Source organism: Orcinus orca, chromosome 15, assembly GCF_937001465.1.
Source record: "Orcinus orca chromosome 15, mOrcOrc1.1, whole genome shotgun sequence".
NCBI classification, from domain to species: domain Eukaryota; kingdom Metazoa; phylum Chordata; class Mammalia; order Artiodactyla; family Delphinidae; genus Orcinus; species Orcinus orca.
In genome coordinates, this window is record NC_064573.1 from 38,145,717 (window position 1) to 38,162,905 (window position 17,189).

General features: G+C 33.6%; 1 protein-coding gene across 11 annotated transcripts in view; it reads right to left on the minus strand.

Moving 5' to 3' along the window:
- KIAA1328 (KIAA1328 ortholog) overlaps nucleotides 1–17,189 on the minus strand; it is a 391,560-nt gene that overhangs the window by 165,363 nt on the left and 209,008 nt on the right. The window lies entirely within an intron of this gene.

Sequence of the window (17,189 nt, forward strand, 5' to 3'; positions counted from 1 at the left end):
ATGTGACCAACTGTCCCTGAAGGGGAAATCAGAATGCATTTATGTTGTTGGTTGAGGGGAAAAAGTATTTGTGTTATATTTTTGAGACTAGAAAATAAAAATAAACTCTCTTGAAAAAGAGCATTTACAAAATACCAAGAAATATAACCTATAGTCTACTTGCAGGAAATAGGAGGAAGGTAAAACCAGGCTCTTTATTATATCAAGATGTCCCAAAGTGAATCACAGCCCTTTTACTAAAGATTAGTGTCTTCCATATTCATTTCTTCCCCATATAAATGGCTGCAGACCGGAAATGTTGAAGAAACCTAATGAGAAGCATTTCTGAATGAACAAAAAACTACCAAACCAAAGAGGTGGTCACCCTTAAAGGGCAAGCTCTCCCTGGGAGCTCAAGATTTTTTAGAATTCTTAGTCCTTTAATTATATAGTACCAAATCCCGACTTTTAAAAATTTAGAACATTTTTTACTAGCTATTTTAGTTTACTGTAAAAAACCAAGAGAAAAGATTTCATTTAGAAACTGATAAAAGATAAAATGAACGATGCAATTTCCTAGTACTCAAATGCCCTAACTCCTTTTTCTATGCTTTGAAAGTCTACTCTTGTTTTAAGGCTGGCTTAGTACCACTGCCTCCCACTGTAGTTCCCTCACTTCCCAAGCACAGATAAGCTGTGCCTTCCCCAGGAGGCACCCAAGGACAACTCTGTTCAGCCCTTTATTGTCATATTTATTTCATCCTGCTCTATCGCAGTTAGCTGTTTTCACATCTTTAACTTTCTTTGTGATGTGTAAGAATGTACATTTCTCCTTGTGGAAATTGTGAAACCTTTGAGGGCAGTGACCTCAAAAGATACCATCACTTTCATTCATTGCTGTATCTCAAAATAAGAGATAATAGGTGCTCAATAATTTTTTTTTGCATATAGTTTGGCCCCTCTCCAGTACACGTTGTACGGAACTTGAGGAGAGGGGCAATTTCATATTTCAATGACACTGGTCTTTATAAATAAAAGATACTTAAAGTAATAAATATTTGTGGAATGAACCAGTAAGTAGGAAGCAGGAGCAGCAACAGCTAAATGACCTAATTTGTATCCTAAGGAATTTGATAACTTAGTTTTACTTATTATAAAATATATTGTACTTTTTGCAGGAGCCACTTACTTCTTCTATAAGTACTTTATTCCAATAAGTCTTTAAAAGTTAATAAAAATTCTATAAATGCAGGAAAAATTCCAACTATATCTCTATATTACACAGGGTCAATAAACATAGGAATCTCAATGCCTTATTTGGTTTGGATCTATGAAACAGTAAATTACAAGAGCACTTTTTGCTTTTCAGATGAGAATCTAAACTTAAAGCACATCATTATATTACTTTCTAAAATGTTCGATGAAATGGTTTTAAAACAAGAAACTATGTTGAAAGACCACAAAATGTGTGCTATATCAACCTAGATTAGGGATAAGCAAACAGACTGGTTGTAAGACACACCTGAGAATAAAAGGCAACTAACTGCCTCAGGATTCCTACTTTGAGTTATTAAAAAAATATGTCATGACATAATTGACTTTCATATCATAAACAAGGCTGACATATTTTGAGAGAGACAACATTAAGTTCAGAAGGAAGATTTATGAAAATTTTGGACAAGCAGGGCTTTCAAAAATGTAAAGTTAATTGTGTTTTCCCCCAATCCTTTTTCAGTTAAGGGTGTCCTCCAATTTGTAAAAGATACTCCCAAACAAATACAGTCCTAGAACTTAAAAAAATACTTAAAATAATACATTATTAAGCAATATACATAATAAACAATAATATGTAAATAAGCAAAACTTTTGCAGCTAAAAGTCAAATCTTGCATATTTGTTTAACAATAGAAGGGAAGAGTATATATAAACAAAATACTATGGATAAACACATTTGGTATTATTATCCTCCTCCTGCTCTATAATTGTACCCAAAAGTATAGGCTGTCACCTTGGGGTGAGTGAGGAGGACGGGCATCTGGAAGTGTCCGTGAGATACTGTCCTAGCTGCCGGGAATACAAAGTTTGATGAGAATCCCAACATTCATGGCTCTCAAATTTTGGCTAAGGAGGAAAACATTTTATGTGATAAGAGTGTTATTGCAAAGAGTTGAGGACCATTAGTGATGCGACCTTTGCCTTTAGTGGGGGGAGGGGAAGTTGGGGCATTTTCATAATAGAGGGGACATTTAGACTAAATTATGGAAGACAGATTGGAGTTTATTAATGATAAAGGTATATGTGAAGGTGTATAGTGTATGTAGGGTAGGACATTTCAGGCAGTGGGGAGAATATGAGTAGAAAACCAGAGATTATGAAAATAAATATGTATGGTGAACTCTAAGTAGTCCAGGGCATGGTGGACAGGGTGAGGCAGAATGAATGAAGCCAAAATGTCAGAGAGGTGGCAGAGTACAAATGGTGTAACTGCCATGTTAAAGAAGTTTCACTTTAAATTGTTTATGCCCACCTAATACAGAAGATGGCCAATAAGCCATCTGTGGTGGGCAGTTGGAAGCAAACGAAATAACAAAAGGCAAGATAATCTACTCAGTACTTAAAGGAATCGAGACATGAAATATAAATGGGAGATAGTAAAAGACAAAAAAGGAAAGGAAGACCTATCATAGACCAAAACATTAACTAAACAAATTAGTATAATTAAAATTAAAGTGTTTAGATCTACATATTATATTGAGTGATCTTATAGAGAGTAAGGGGACTCGGTAGAGAGTAGGTGCCTAGCCAAGGCACAAAAAGGAACTATAGCAGGAGGAAGTTACCAACAACCTTTCTACAATTTGTTGATTAAGTACCCTTCAGGATCCAGTACCTCCAAATTCTCAAAAGGCTTGGACAGAATACACTGTAGATTAGTTTGTTTTAATCCTCCCTTCATGAATAACTATGAGAACAAAATATATTATATATTTAAAAATCTGTTTGAAGGCATTGAAGTGTTACCAAGGTAGTGAGGACATGAAGGGGTCAAGATCCCAGATCAAAGGTAAACAAGGAAAGAAAAAAAAAAAAAGACAATTGCTCAGCAAGATAACCCCTCCCCCCCAAAAAAAGGTAAACAAGAAAAGTTAGCTTTACATTAGTTGCCACTCTTCTGTTCAAGACAGAAGGAAGTGCTGGCTGAGAAGCTGAGAAGAGCTTTAAGCAGTGTCACAGGGGTGGAAACAAAATTTAGACTTCAGAGCCTTCCAAGAAAGAGGTCCTGTCAAAACCCCCAGACTCTCAGTTGAGACCCCTAAAAAGCTAGTAATAAGAATGTAATAGAAAAGCCCATACTACAATTGGACTTCAAATCCACTCAGTCTAAGACTGGGTTAAGGTTATTTGAACCATGCTAACTGCCTGCAAGAAGCAGCAGCAAATTCTCTCTGGAGAAAGATAACATCAAACAGAAACTCATATTATATCTAATTTTTCCATAGACAATGTCTAACATTCAATAAAAAATGATGAAGCATACAAAAAGATAAAAATAACAGACTTACAAGAGAAAAAAAAAGTCAATAGGAATAGAGCCACAAGAGGTTTACATACTGACATTATCAAACATGGACTTTAAGATAATTGTGATTTATGTGAAGATATTGCAGAGAACTGGAAACTAGAAAAAATCAAATGAAAATTTTAGGACTGAAAATACAATGAAAAACTTATCAGCAGATTAGATATATCTGAGGAGACAATTAGTAAACTGGAATAAAAGGCCAAAGATAATATCTAGACTAACATGAAGAGATGGACATAAAAGGATGGAGAGATATAAAACAATGTGTGAAACATGATGAAAAGAGCCTAAAATAAATGTAATTATAATACTAGAAGAAAGGAAAAAGACAGAATGAGGAGGAAGTAATATTTGAAGAGATAATGCAGAGAAGTTTTCAAAACTGTTATCAAGCCACAAATTTAAGAAGTAGCGTGGGGCTTCCCTGGTGGAGCAGTGGTTGAGAGTCCGCCTGCCGATGCAGGGGATACGGGTTCGTGCCCCGGTCCGGGAAGATCCCACATGCCGCAGAGCGGCTAGGCCCGTGAGCCATGGCTGCTGAGCCTGTGCGTCCAGAGCCTGTGCTCCACAATGGGAGAGGCCACAACAGTGAGAGGCCCGTGTACCGCAAAAAAAAAAAAAAAAAAAAAAAAAAAGAAGTAGCGTGAATCCAAAGGAGGATAAATACAGAGAAAGCCAAAATCCACCACAGAGCACAGCATAGTAAAATTGGTAAAAATCAAGGACAAATAAAAAATTCTCAAAAGCCAACAGAAAAACAGGCACTTCACAAATTTCAAGGAGACAATAATAAAACTTACAAATAACTTTTAAAGTTAAAATAATTCTATTACCTAACAAAAATATTCACTAAAAATGAAAGCGACAGATTTTTGCTTCCAGTCCTGAGTAGGTCAGAAATTAACCTCCAAACTGAAACAAGAAAAACTGATCTCAAGAAAAGAAGAAAAACCTATCTCAAGAGTAGGAAACAGGTAGCAGAGATTGTGTTGTCTGAGAGAAAAGAATAAAATTCAGTGAATTCAACAATAGCCTATGTTTTCTGCCTGAAGGGAACTTCTAAATTGCAGCACAGAGGAGGAACACAAATGCAGCTGAGCAATCTCACTGAGTTGAGGAATCAGAGATTAGAGTTGGGGGAAGCAGAAATGGCTAGTATATGAGGGACTAAGTATCCAAGGGAAGGGAGCATAAGGGTCTGCTTGAGTCTCTGGCTGAATACCAATCTGTGCATGTGCAGGATGAAAACTCATGAGGAACTCCAGGAAAAGAACAATTACGGGGAAGCTGCAAAAAGAACAATTCACAAAACTCAAGAGATGGGGAATTCATACCAGTCAGAGTGGAGAGGTCTCAATGAATACAGCAGCATTCAAGACAGATCACAAAAGGGCCACACCTTAGGTGTGTGGCAAAATTAACCCTGGAGTAAAGGTAAACTAGAATTACTCTAAAACTGCTTAAATAAAGGCCTTGAATTGATCAAACTAATCTTAAAGCAAACTTACTGCTGTCCAGAACAAACCTCAACACTTTGTAGAGGAACAAAACCAAATTCAGCACTGAACAACAGAAAATTCATAATGTATGACATTCAATTACTAGACAAATGAAGAAACAGAAACGTGACCCATAATCAGAAGAAAATCAATCAATAGAGGTTGAAAAATAACAGAAATGATGGAATTATTTTAAAAAGACCTAAAATGAGCTACTACAAATATTTTCAAAGATATCATGAAAAACATGATAAGGAGAGAAATGTAAGAAATATTTTTTTAAACATGGAATTTCTGGGAAAGAGAAATATAACGTGTTAAATTTCACTTTATGAGATGAACAGTACATTAGATACCTGCAGAAGAAATGATCAGTGATCATGAAGATATAGAATGACAAATTATCCAAAATGAAGCAGAGAGAAAAAAAAGATGAGTCAATGAAAGAGAAAGGGGAGGGGAGGGGAGAAAGAAATAGAATATTGGTAACATTTATAAAATATGAAACAATCTAATGTTTTTATGTATGAATATTTGTGTTTATATATATATACATGCATATATGTATACATACATGTGTACATACTCACACATACTAAAGTGCCAGAAGAAAACAATGGGGGTACAACAGAAAATATACTTGAAGGGATAAAAGCCTAAAATTTTTCAAATTTGTTAAAGAAGCTCAATAAAGCCTGTGTGGGAAAAATATAAGGAAAACCACATCAATTCACATCCTAATAAAATAACTGAAAACTAGTGATAAGAAAAAAAATCTCAGTAGTAACCACAGAAAAAGGAAACATTACATATAGAACATAAAGAACTATGGCAGACTTCTTACTAGAAATTATGCATGCCAAAAGACAAAGGCATATATCTTTAAAGAGCTTACAGAACTATCAACCTAGAATTCTATATTCAATGAAAATATCCTTCAGAAATAAAGAAGAAATGATTTTTTTCCCTCAGAAAAACAAAAGCTACGATAATTCATTGACAGCAAATCTGCACTGCATTAAATGTCAAAGAAGTTTTTCACGCACAGGCAAATGAACAGATAGAAACCTGGACCTGGTAAAAGAAAAATAAAATGTTACAAATAGTAAGTTAGTTACAAATGATCACCAAGCAGATAATATAAAAGGCTTTTCTTTCTCATTAATTGATCTCTTTAAAAGATTGTTTAATGCAGTAATAATAACAATGTATCGATATTTTAAATATATGTAGAAGCAAAATGTTTCACAACAATAGCACCAAGGACAAAAGCATATTGATATAAGGTTCATATATTCTATATAACATGGAATGATAGTATTTGAAAGTAGAATGTAGTAAGTTAAAGGTTAACATTATAAAACTTAGAACCACTAAAAAACAAAACATAGAAGCATAGCTAATACGTCAATAGGAAATCCCAAAACATAATCAATTAACCTAAAAGAAGAGAACAAAAAGAAAAAGTACAGATGGGACAGAGAGAAATTAAAAAGCAACATGGTAGATTGAAATACAAACATATCAATGATTACAACTAATGTAAATGAACTTAATGCCCCAAATCAAAGGACAAGATTCTCAGACTGCATAAAAAAGCAAGACTGAATTATATGCTATCTACAAGAAACTCACACAAAATATAAAGGTGAGGACAGATTAGAAGTAAATTGAATAGAAAAGAATGTACCATTCAAACATTAGTCAAAAAAAGTTGGAATGGTTGTTAATTTCAGACAAAGTAGACATCAAAACAATAAAACTGCCAGGGAAAATGCAGACATTTCATAATGATAAAGGGTTCAGTTCATCAAAGCATCAAAGTAATCCAACTGAGTATGCACCTAACAACAGAGTTTAAAAATATATGAAGGAAAAATGACAGAATGGAAATGAAAAATAGAATAAAAAACAATAAAAGTTAGAGATTTCAACACTCTTCTGTCAGTAAGCAATAGAGGAAGAAGAAAAATCAATAGGGTTATAGAACACAAATGAGACTATCAACCAATTCAATCTAATCAACATTCATTTTAAGTGCGCATGAAAAAGCTACCAATATAAACTATGCTGAGCCATAAAACAAGTGTCAGCATATCAAAAAGAACTGACATTGAGACAAAGAAATTAAACAAGAAATCAATAACAGAAAGCTATCTGGAAAATCACCAATTATTTTAATATTCAGTAGCACACTTCTAAATATACTATGGGTCAAAGAACTCATAAGGGAAATTAGAAAATATTTTGAACTGAATGAAAATGAACACATAACACATCAAAATTTAGGGGGTGCAGTTAAAACAGTGTATAGAGGGAAATTTATAGCTCTAAACACCTATTTTAGAAAATAAGGAAGATCTCAAATCAATACAGTGTTTCCATATTAAGAAACCAGAAAAAGAAGAATACACTAAACCCCCATAGCAATCAGGACAGAACTAATAAAGATTAGGGCAGAAATGAATGAAGTATAACATGGACAAACAGTGAAACAATGAAAACAAATCCTTTGAAAAGGTAAAACTTTAGACAGATCAAGAGAGAAGACAAACTACAGTATCAGGAATCAAAGACAGACACCACTACACATCCTAGTCATTAAAAAGATAAAGAAATATGAATAACTTTATGCCAATAAATTTGACAACCTAGATAAACAAATTGCTTTAAGGACACAAATTACCAAGACAGATCAAGACATAATAGAACACTTATTAGCTCTAAATCATTTAAACAAATTGAATTTGTAATTAAAAACTTCTCATAAAGATAGCTTCAGGCTCAGATGGCTTCACTGATGAATTCTCTTAAAATTTAAGTAAAAAGTAATACCAGTCTACACAAATTCTTTCATGAGGTAGAGGAAAGAGGAACATTTTATGTGGCTGATTAAAAAAAAAAAAACCAAAGGCTTTACAAGAAAAGTATAAACCAAAATCCTTTATGAACATGAATGAAAACATTCTTAATAAAATGTTACCAAACTAAATATAACAATATGTAAAAAGAGTAATATAAAATGACCAAATGGGATTTATCACAGAAAAGGTAGATTAGCCTAACAATTGAAAATCAATCCACTATATTGATAGAAAAAAAGATAATTATATGATCACATTGATATAAGCAAAAAAAGCATTTGAGAAAACTCAACAACCATCTAGCAAGTTATAAAAAGAAATTTCGTCAATTAGATAAAGGGTCTTACGCAAAAACCATAGCTACAATTAGACTTAATGATGAAAGAAATAATGCGTGCCATATGAGATTGGGAAAAACCCCAAAATGCCCACTCTCAGCACATCTCTTTGCATCTCCTCTGTATCGTATTGGAGATCTTAGCCAGTGCAATAAGGAAAATGAATGAATAAGTGAATGAATGAATGAATGGCATAGAGTTCAGAAATTAGAAAATAAAACTGCCATTATGTATAGACAGCATGATCATATATGTAGAAAATCATAAGGAATTCAGAATATCAAAATTACTTATTAATTTTAGCAAGCTTGCAGGTTATAAGGACAATATATACCAATAAGGTATATTTCTATATTAGCAAATAGAAATTGAAACAAAAATAATATTTATAGTAACATCCCAGACATGAAATCACTTAGAGATAAATTTAACAAAATATACACACTATTATACAGTGAAAATTAAAAAGTACTATTGAGAAAAATTGAAAAAGACCTGAATATATGGAGAGAGAGATTGTGTCCATGGATCAAAACACTCAATATGGTTAAGATGTCAGTTTTCCCCAAATTGATTTATAGATTCAGTGAAATCCCAGTATATTCTTTTGTAGAAGTTGACAAGCTTAATCTGAAATCTATATAGAAATTCAATGCAACTAGAATAGCAAAAACAATTTTGAAGACAAAGAATAAAGTTGAAGAATTTACACTGCCTAATTTCAGAATTTCTTATAAAGCTATGTAATAAAGACATTGAGGCACTGGTATTAGGATTAGAGAGATAACTGGAAAAGGGTAATGAGTCCAGAAATGGACTCACATATGGGTGATCAATCGTCTCTTGACAAAGGTACTGTATTAGCTTTCTAATGTTGTGCAACAAATTACCACAAAGTTAGAAGCTTAAAACAACATACATTTATTATCCCACAGCTTTTGTTAACTGGGGTCTCTGCTCAGAATCCTAAAAGGCTGCAATTAAAGTGTTGGCCATGGTCAAATATGAAGCTTGAAGTCGTCTTTCAAACTCACGTAGTTGTTGGCAGAATTCATATCCCTGCAGTTGTGGAATCCATGGAGGCTTGCTTCTTTAAGTCCAGCAGGAGAGCTCTTTACAGAGAGGGCCCTACTCTCTCTTTCAAGGGCTTCTGCTTGATTAAATCAGGTTACCTAGGTTCTCCTTTTTGATTAACTCAAAAGCAACAAATTTGGGACCTTAATTCCATCTGCAAAATTCCTCTACCTTTGTCACCTTCTGTTGGCTAGATGCAAGTTACAAGTTCCACTCCCATTCAAAAGGAAGGAATTGTACAAGGACATGACACATTAGTGGTCACCTTAGTGTGTGTCTGTCACAGGTAGGAAGGTAACTCAATGGGGGAAAAGATAGCGTATTCAACAAATGATCCTGGACAACTGCACAGCCATAAGGAAAAAATAAAACTTCAATCCTTACATCACTCCATACACAAAATTAACTCAAAAGGAGAATATAAAAAAAAGAATGTCCATATGTGTATAATTGAGTCACTTTGCTGTACAGCAGAGATTGGTACAATATTGTAAATCAACTATACTTCAATAAAAAATAAATTTAAAAAATAACTCAAAAGGAATTATAGACCTAAATATAAAAACAAAAACTAAAATTCTGAAGAAAACATGAGATAATCTATGCAACTATATAGTAGGCAAAATATGGTTTCCAGATTTAGCAAATAAAAATACAGGACTCCCAGTTAAATTTGAAATTTAGATAAACAACAGATAACTTTTAGCATACATATGTTACATTACATAGGACATACCAATATTTTAAAAAATCCACACATGGGTTATTGGTGGGCTCGGGTAGTTAAATTGGACACAGACTATTCCAGGTGATTTTGAAATCATGACTGAGTCATGAGCTGCAGACTAGTTTTGTACTAAAACCGTGGTATAATGTGTGATATTTCAAGAATAGTTTGTCATAGTTTGTCAAATTGTATTAAAATCTGAGAAAAATTTTTAATTACATGAATTTTACCTATAATAACTGAGTTACTGTAGTAATACTCTTTTAATCCTTTTTTTTTTTTTTTGGAGTACACGGGCCTCTCACTGTTGTGGCTTCTCCTGTTGCGGAGCACAGGCTCCGGACGCACAGGCTCAGCGGCCATGGCTCACTGGCCCAGCCGCTCCGCAGCATGTGGGATCTTCCCAGACCGGGACACGAACCCGTGTCCCCTGCATCGGCAGGCGGACTCTCAACCACTGCGCCACCAGGGAAGCCCTAATCCTTTTTTTAAATAAATTTATTTCATTTATTTATTTTTGGGTGTGTTGGGTTTTAATTGCTGCGTGGGGCTTTCTCTAGTTGTGGAGAGCGGGGGCTACTCTTCCTTGCAGTGTGTGTGCTCCTCATTGTGGTGGCTTCTCTTGTTGCGGAGCACAGGCCCTAGAGCACGTGAGCTTCAGGATTTGTGGCACGCGGGCTCAGTAGTTGTGGCTCGCAGGCTCTAGAGTGCAGGCTCAATAGTTGTGGCACACAGGCTTAGTTGCTCTGCGGCATGTGGGATCTTCCTGGACCAGGGATCGAACCTGTGTCCCCTGCACTGGCAGGCGGATTCTTAACCACTGCGCCACCAGGGAAGTCACAATACTGTTTTAATTCTTAATCAATCCTGTTTCTAAATTGTGATTTTATATTATTAGCTAAATTAGGGAAGTAATATTTTACTTATTTATTTACAATTTTATTTTATATGTAGTGAAACAAGCTTCACTGGACTTTTTGGTCAAGAAAAGACATCCCTTTTTTTTTTAAAAAAATTGAAGTATAGTTGATTTACAATATTGTGTTAGTTTCAGGTATATCGCAAAGTATGGTCACATATGTATTCTTTTTCAGATTCTTTTCCATTATAAGTTATTACAAGATGATGAATGTAGTTCCCTGTGCGCTACAAAAAATCCTTGTTGTTTATTTTATATACAGTGGAATGTATCTGTTAAACCTATACTCCTAATTTATCCCTCCCCCCGCCAAGACATCCCTTTTCTGAATACAGAAGTAGTTTATTACTATAAACCAAATGATGATGATGGAAGTGATTCTAAAGAAATAAAGGCCAAGGGGTCATACTAGCTTTACTTCATACTAGTTTTACTTAGAAGTGTGATCCCTCATATACTGAGTTCAGTTTTGTGGCCATAAATGACAGTAAAGTGCTAAAACCACAGTGTGTTACCCACCGATATATTCTGGCTAAAGAAGCAATGAAATTATCAAAACTTAAGAAGCATTTACATACATACATAAAGAAATAAGGGATTTTGAAATAAAGAGTACTGATCCAACAGAAGCAGTGTACAATATTCACATATAATCATTACTATTTTGTAGGCTTATAAAGTAGCAATTTGGTTTGCTAAGAACACAAAGACCATGTACAATTGTTGAAACATTAGTGCAAGACTGTATCAAAGGTGTATGCGTGATGTTGGGTAAATTTGTAGAAAAGAGAGTAGCTCAAGTACTCTTTTCTCATGACACTATAGCTTGATGTGGCTATGCAGGAACTAGCTAGTAATTCAAAAACAACTCCATATAATAAAACTAGCAAAGTGTTTGTCATTGGAAGCTGAAGAATGCAAATATTCCACTAACATGGCAGTTTTTCTAGTACACATGCATTTTAAACATCATAATGATATGAAGAAAGAATAGCATTTTTTGGCCTCATTGCCAACAAATATAACCAATTTTGAACAGTATAAAACTATGAAGGCTTACATTATCCATAAATGTCGTTTGACAGCACAGCAGCAATAGGAAAATATTCTGGACCATGAACCAAATTATAAATAAACATAGTAATTCCTTCATCTAGAATGTTTTACTATTTAAAAAATCAGGTGAATTAAATAGTGTGCTTAGCAACATGTTAAAACTGTGGATTTTATAAAGGCAAATGCATAAAATTTGAGTTTATTCTATTTATTTCTAATACATAAGCCAACCACTAACAAATTACATGCTGAGGCATGACGGCTATAGAAAGGAAAAGTTTTGTTGGGAATTTGGAACAAATCTTAAGTGTTTCTGCAATGTAAGAAACTAATTTGGTCACAATTTTTATAAGATAGGAACTGGAGAGCCAACCTGCCTTATTTGACTGATACTGTTATTTTTTTTTACTGATTTTTAATACTTCTTTGCAAGGTTGAAATCCAACATTGTCTTCAATGGCAGATCAGATTGAAAAGCAAAAATGAATGGCAGTACTTTGGAAGAGCAGCGTCACTATGTATTTTTATGTCATATTCCATAATTTCAATAAAATTTATTTGTGATGATTTTTTTTTTTTTTGGCCCCACTGTGTGCCATGTGGGATCTTAGTTCCCTGACCAGGGATCGAACCTAGGCCCCAGCAGTGAAAGCGCAGAGTCCTAACCCCTGGACCACCAGGGAATTCCCTATTTATGATGATCTTGATACTGAACGTCTGTGAAAAATTATCATTGAACTCCTCTCAAATTAGATGTTTCAAATTTTATTTTCCATCAAAATAAGATCCATGCATAGAAAATCCATTTCTTTCATTGAAAGAATTTTAAATTTAACTATAATTTTAAAGACTTGTTGAAACTGGTTAGTGATAAAGGGCTAGAGACAAATTTTGAAAACATACCACCACTTCCTTCATTTTGGACAAAAAGTTAAAAGTTTAGAATGAATAATCAAAGCCTATTGAAACTGCTTTAAAATCTTTTCCATTCCTAGCAATATACTATTGTGATATTTCTCTATGTGAGTGTTAATAAAACAAAACAGAAAGAGTTTAAATATATATGTTATCACCTGTGAGTATCATATCACCTCTCCAAACAAGACTGCACAGGTTATAAATGAAGGAGCAAGCTTGTGTATCACATTAAAAACTTTCAATGTTAACATACATAGTACTACTGATATAGCTGGCGCTCATTCAAAGTGTGTACAGGCACTTATTCTGGGGGAATTGTGATTTCACACATACATTTTTGTTTTTTTTTAGTTATGATTGCAAACAAGAAAAAGTTATGTAATAGTCATTCTCTGTATTAATCACCTGTATGCATACTTTCAATGAAGACTTTTATCATTTTTTCCTATGTTGTGTCTGTTCAGATTATGTTTACTAAAATATAATCTGCCTATTGAAACTTTTAATAAAAATGTTGTCACATTTCATTTTATAGTATTTAATTTTTAATAAATTTTAAAAAAGTTTTAGTCCATGGAGATGGACAAAAATAATCAAACCTGGTTCTTCACCACAGATAATTTAGGAAGCCCTGACCCAAATCATCTAGAACACAGTGAGTCTATTAGAACACTACTTTGAAAAGATGGATTTGTTCCAACATGATTTATATATTAGGGAATAATCTGAAAATAATGCAAACTTCATGTTTGCTCCTGAACAGTTCTTTTTATGAAACACACTATGTGAACACAGAAAACTGCACCCAGCTGAACTGGTCCATGTAGGAATTTACACAATGCACACACCCACACACCTGAAACAACCATCAGTTATCTCAGTTCCTCAGGAATGTAACACTACAAGGTTGTGCTTTGCTATCCTTTTACATTGTGAACTTTTCAATATAAGAAAACAATCTCCTAAATGTCTAAGCATCCTGGTTCAGAAACATCAAGCAGTACATGCAAAAGCCAAGTTTCAAGTATTGAGGAGAAGCTTGATATAATAAAGTATTTGGAAAGAAACATGGGAATGTGCCATTCCCTGAGCAACAAGCATAAAGGAATCCACATTGAGGACCATCAGAGACAATCTGCAAAAAAGTCTATGGCTGATATAACTTCAAGTGCTACAAAGTCATTAAGAACACGACCTAAAGAAAAAAAACAATGGAAAGACTGGTGAACATTTAGATTGAAGGCCAAACAGCAAAATAACCAAGAACAACCTTTTTCACAAAGAGAAAGCAGTATCAATATACGATGACCTTCAATGTGAATCACCCAAACCTGTAGAAGTGGCTCCTTTTCATGCTAGTTATGGCTGGCTTAATGCTTTCAACTACCACTTTATCTGCCTCACAAAGCTCATAAATCCAGGGACTATTGCTATTTATTTTAAAGAAATTGAAAAGGGATACTTTGCAACTGAATAATGATATGTCTGAGAATTCCTCCTTTCCTCAAAAAAGTAAATGCTAAACAGAGTTTTAAATAAAGTTAGAGAGCAAAATGCGTGAAATGTTATAGTGCATGAATTATGAAGTTAAAGGTCAAAACTTTAACCTTATACAATTCACCTTATACAATTCACCTTATACAATCAAGCATATGGAACCAACAAAGGTGCCATTTTGCCTGCCATTGGTAGCTTAATTTTAAAGTTTTTTATATTACTACTAGCTTAGAAAATAGCAACATGAAAAGGCATGGCAGACAGTGAAAGCATTCCCCAACTCACACACATCCATTGGCAAAGGGTGGAAGCCATATTGACTCAAGGTATTTGAGCACAACCTATCAACAATCATTAACTATTTGCTAATTAAGTTATGTTGACTCAGCACTGTCCCCTATGAAGCTAGATTTAAAAAGAAAACAGGAAAAGGTTGAGCAGAGACATCAGTGGACACACATTGAAGGGAAATATATTCTACAGAATTAACACAGGCAAGTCACAAAACAAACAAACAAAGAAAAGGACAGCAACAAAAATAACCTTCAATAAGAAGCCAGAGTTGCTACAATATAGTATATAAAGCGTCCAGTTTTCAATGAAAAAATTACAAGAATTTCAAAGGAATAGGAAAGGGTTACCCATGTTAAGAAAAAAAAAGTCAACTGTCTCTGAAGGGGCCCAAATATTGGACTTACAAAGGTTTCAAAAGAGCTATTATAAATATGTTGAAAGACCTAAAGAAAAACACATTTAAAGAATTAAAGGAAAGCACGATATTGACAACAAATGGAGAATCTCAGCAAAGAGATAGAGGGAAAAAATATATATGAAAGAACCAAATGGAAATACTGGAATTGAAAAGTATAATGAGTAAAATGAAAAATTTAGTAGAGGGGCTCCTCAGCAGATGTGAAATAGCAGAAGAAAGAACAGTAAACTTAAAAGTAGGTCAACAGAGATTATTTAATCTGAAGAGCAGAAAAAGAAAAAAAGGGATGAAGAATAATTAGTCTCAGAAACCTGTGGGTAACCAAGAATACCTACATACATGAAATGGAAGTCCCAGAAAGAGAGAAAAGAGAAATGGGGGAGAAAAATATTTGAAAAAAGAAATGACAGTCAAAATATTTTTATTTTGATGAAAAATATTAATCCACAGATCCAGGAAGCTCAGCAAGTTCCAAGAAGGATAAACATAAAAGATCCACATTTAGACAAGTTATGGTCAAGCTGTTTAAAGCTAAGCAAAAAGAAAATCTTCAAAGGAGTAAGGGAAATGATTTATTACATATAGGGAACAAGAACACATTACACACACATACACACACACGCACACGCGCGCGCGCAAAGTAATCAAGGAAGACACAAATAAATGGAAAGATACTGCTAAAAAAAATATTAACAACTAACAGCTCATCAAAAACAGTTGAACAAAAAGGCAGTGGGATGGTACAAAGTCCTAAAAGAAGTAAACTGTCAACCAAGAATTTTATATCCATCTAAACTATCCTTCAAAATGAAGGCAGAATAAAGATATTTCTATGTTTAAAAACAAAGCAAAGCAAAACAAAAAGACTTAGAGAATAGTTGCTGGTAGACCTGCTCTATAAGAAATGTTAAATGAAATCCTTTAGGCTAAACAGAAATTTACACCAGTTACTTCATTGTACAGACATAAAGGACACCAGAAAAGATAATCTTGTAGGTAAACATAAAAGAATTTGTATATGTGTGAATTCTTAACTGCTTTATAAGACAATTACATAAAAATCACAGTTATAAAACAGTATTATTGGGCTTTTAACATGAAAAGATTATATGTATGACAATAATAGCATAGTAGAGTAGGGAGGAAATGTTATATTGGAGCCAAGCTTATATTTTACTGGAATACTGTTAGAATTCATCTTAAGGAGATTATGGTAAATTAAAATGCATATTGTAATCACAAGAGCAATGATTTAAAAAATAGCCAAGGAATTAAAATGTTACACTACAAAACATTTATTTAACACAAAAGAAGGCAGTGAAGAAGCAGCAGAGGAACAAAACCACATGAGATATAAAGAAAAAAAGGAGCAAAATGCAGGATATAAATCCAACCATATCACAATTACATTAAATGCAAATGGATTAAACTTTCCAAGAAAAAGGCAGGGATTGTCAAACTAGATAAAACAACAAGATCCAAATGTATGCTATCTATAATAGCCACACTTTAGATTCACACATAAATAGCCTGAAAGTAAAAGGATGGAAAAAGATATACCATGCACATAGTAACATAAGAGAACTAAAGTAGCTATGCTAATATCTTTAAGTAAAATATATTACTAGCGATGAAGGACATTTCCTATTGATAAAATGATCAATTTATAAGAAAAAAGTGATTATAAACTATTATATGAACCTAACAGCTGAATTCTCAAGGCACATGAATCAAAACTTGAAAAAAACTGAGGGAAAAATAAACAATTTAATAATAAGAAATGGGAGACTTCAATACTCCATTTTCAACACAAGGTGGAATAATTAAACAGAAAATCAGCAAAAACATAAAAGAACGAGAAGTCAACCAACCTGACCTGACATCTATAGAACATTCTATCTAACAACAATAGAAATCATATGAAACATTCTTTGGGGAAAAATTTTTTTTTGCTACAGCATAAAACAAATCTTAACAAATTTCAAAGGGTTGAAATTATGTGAAATATATTTCCTGTACATAA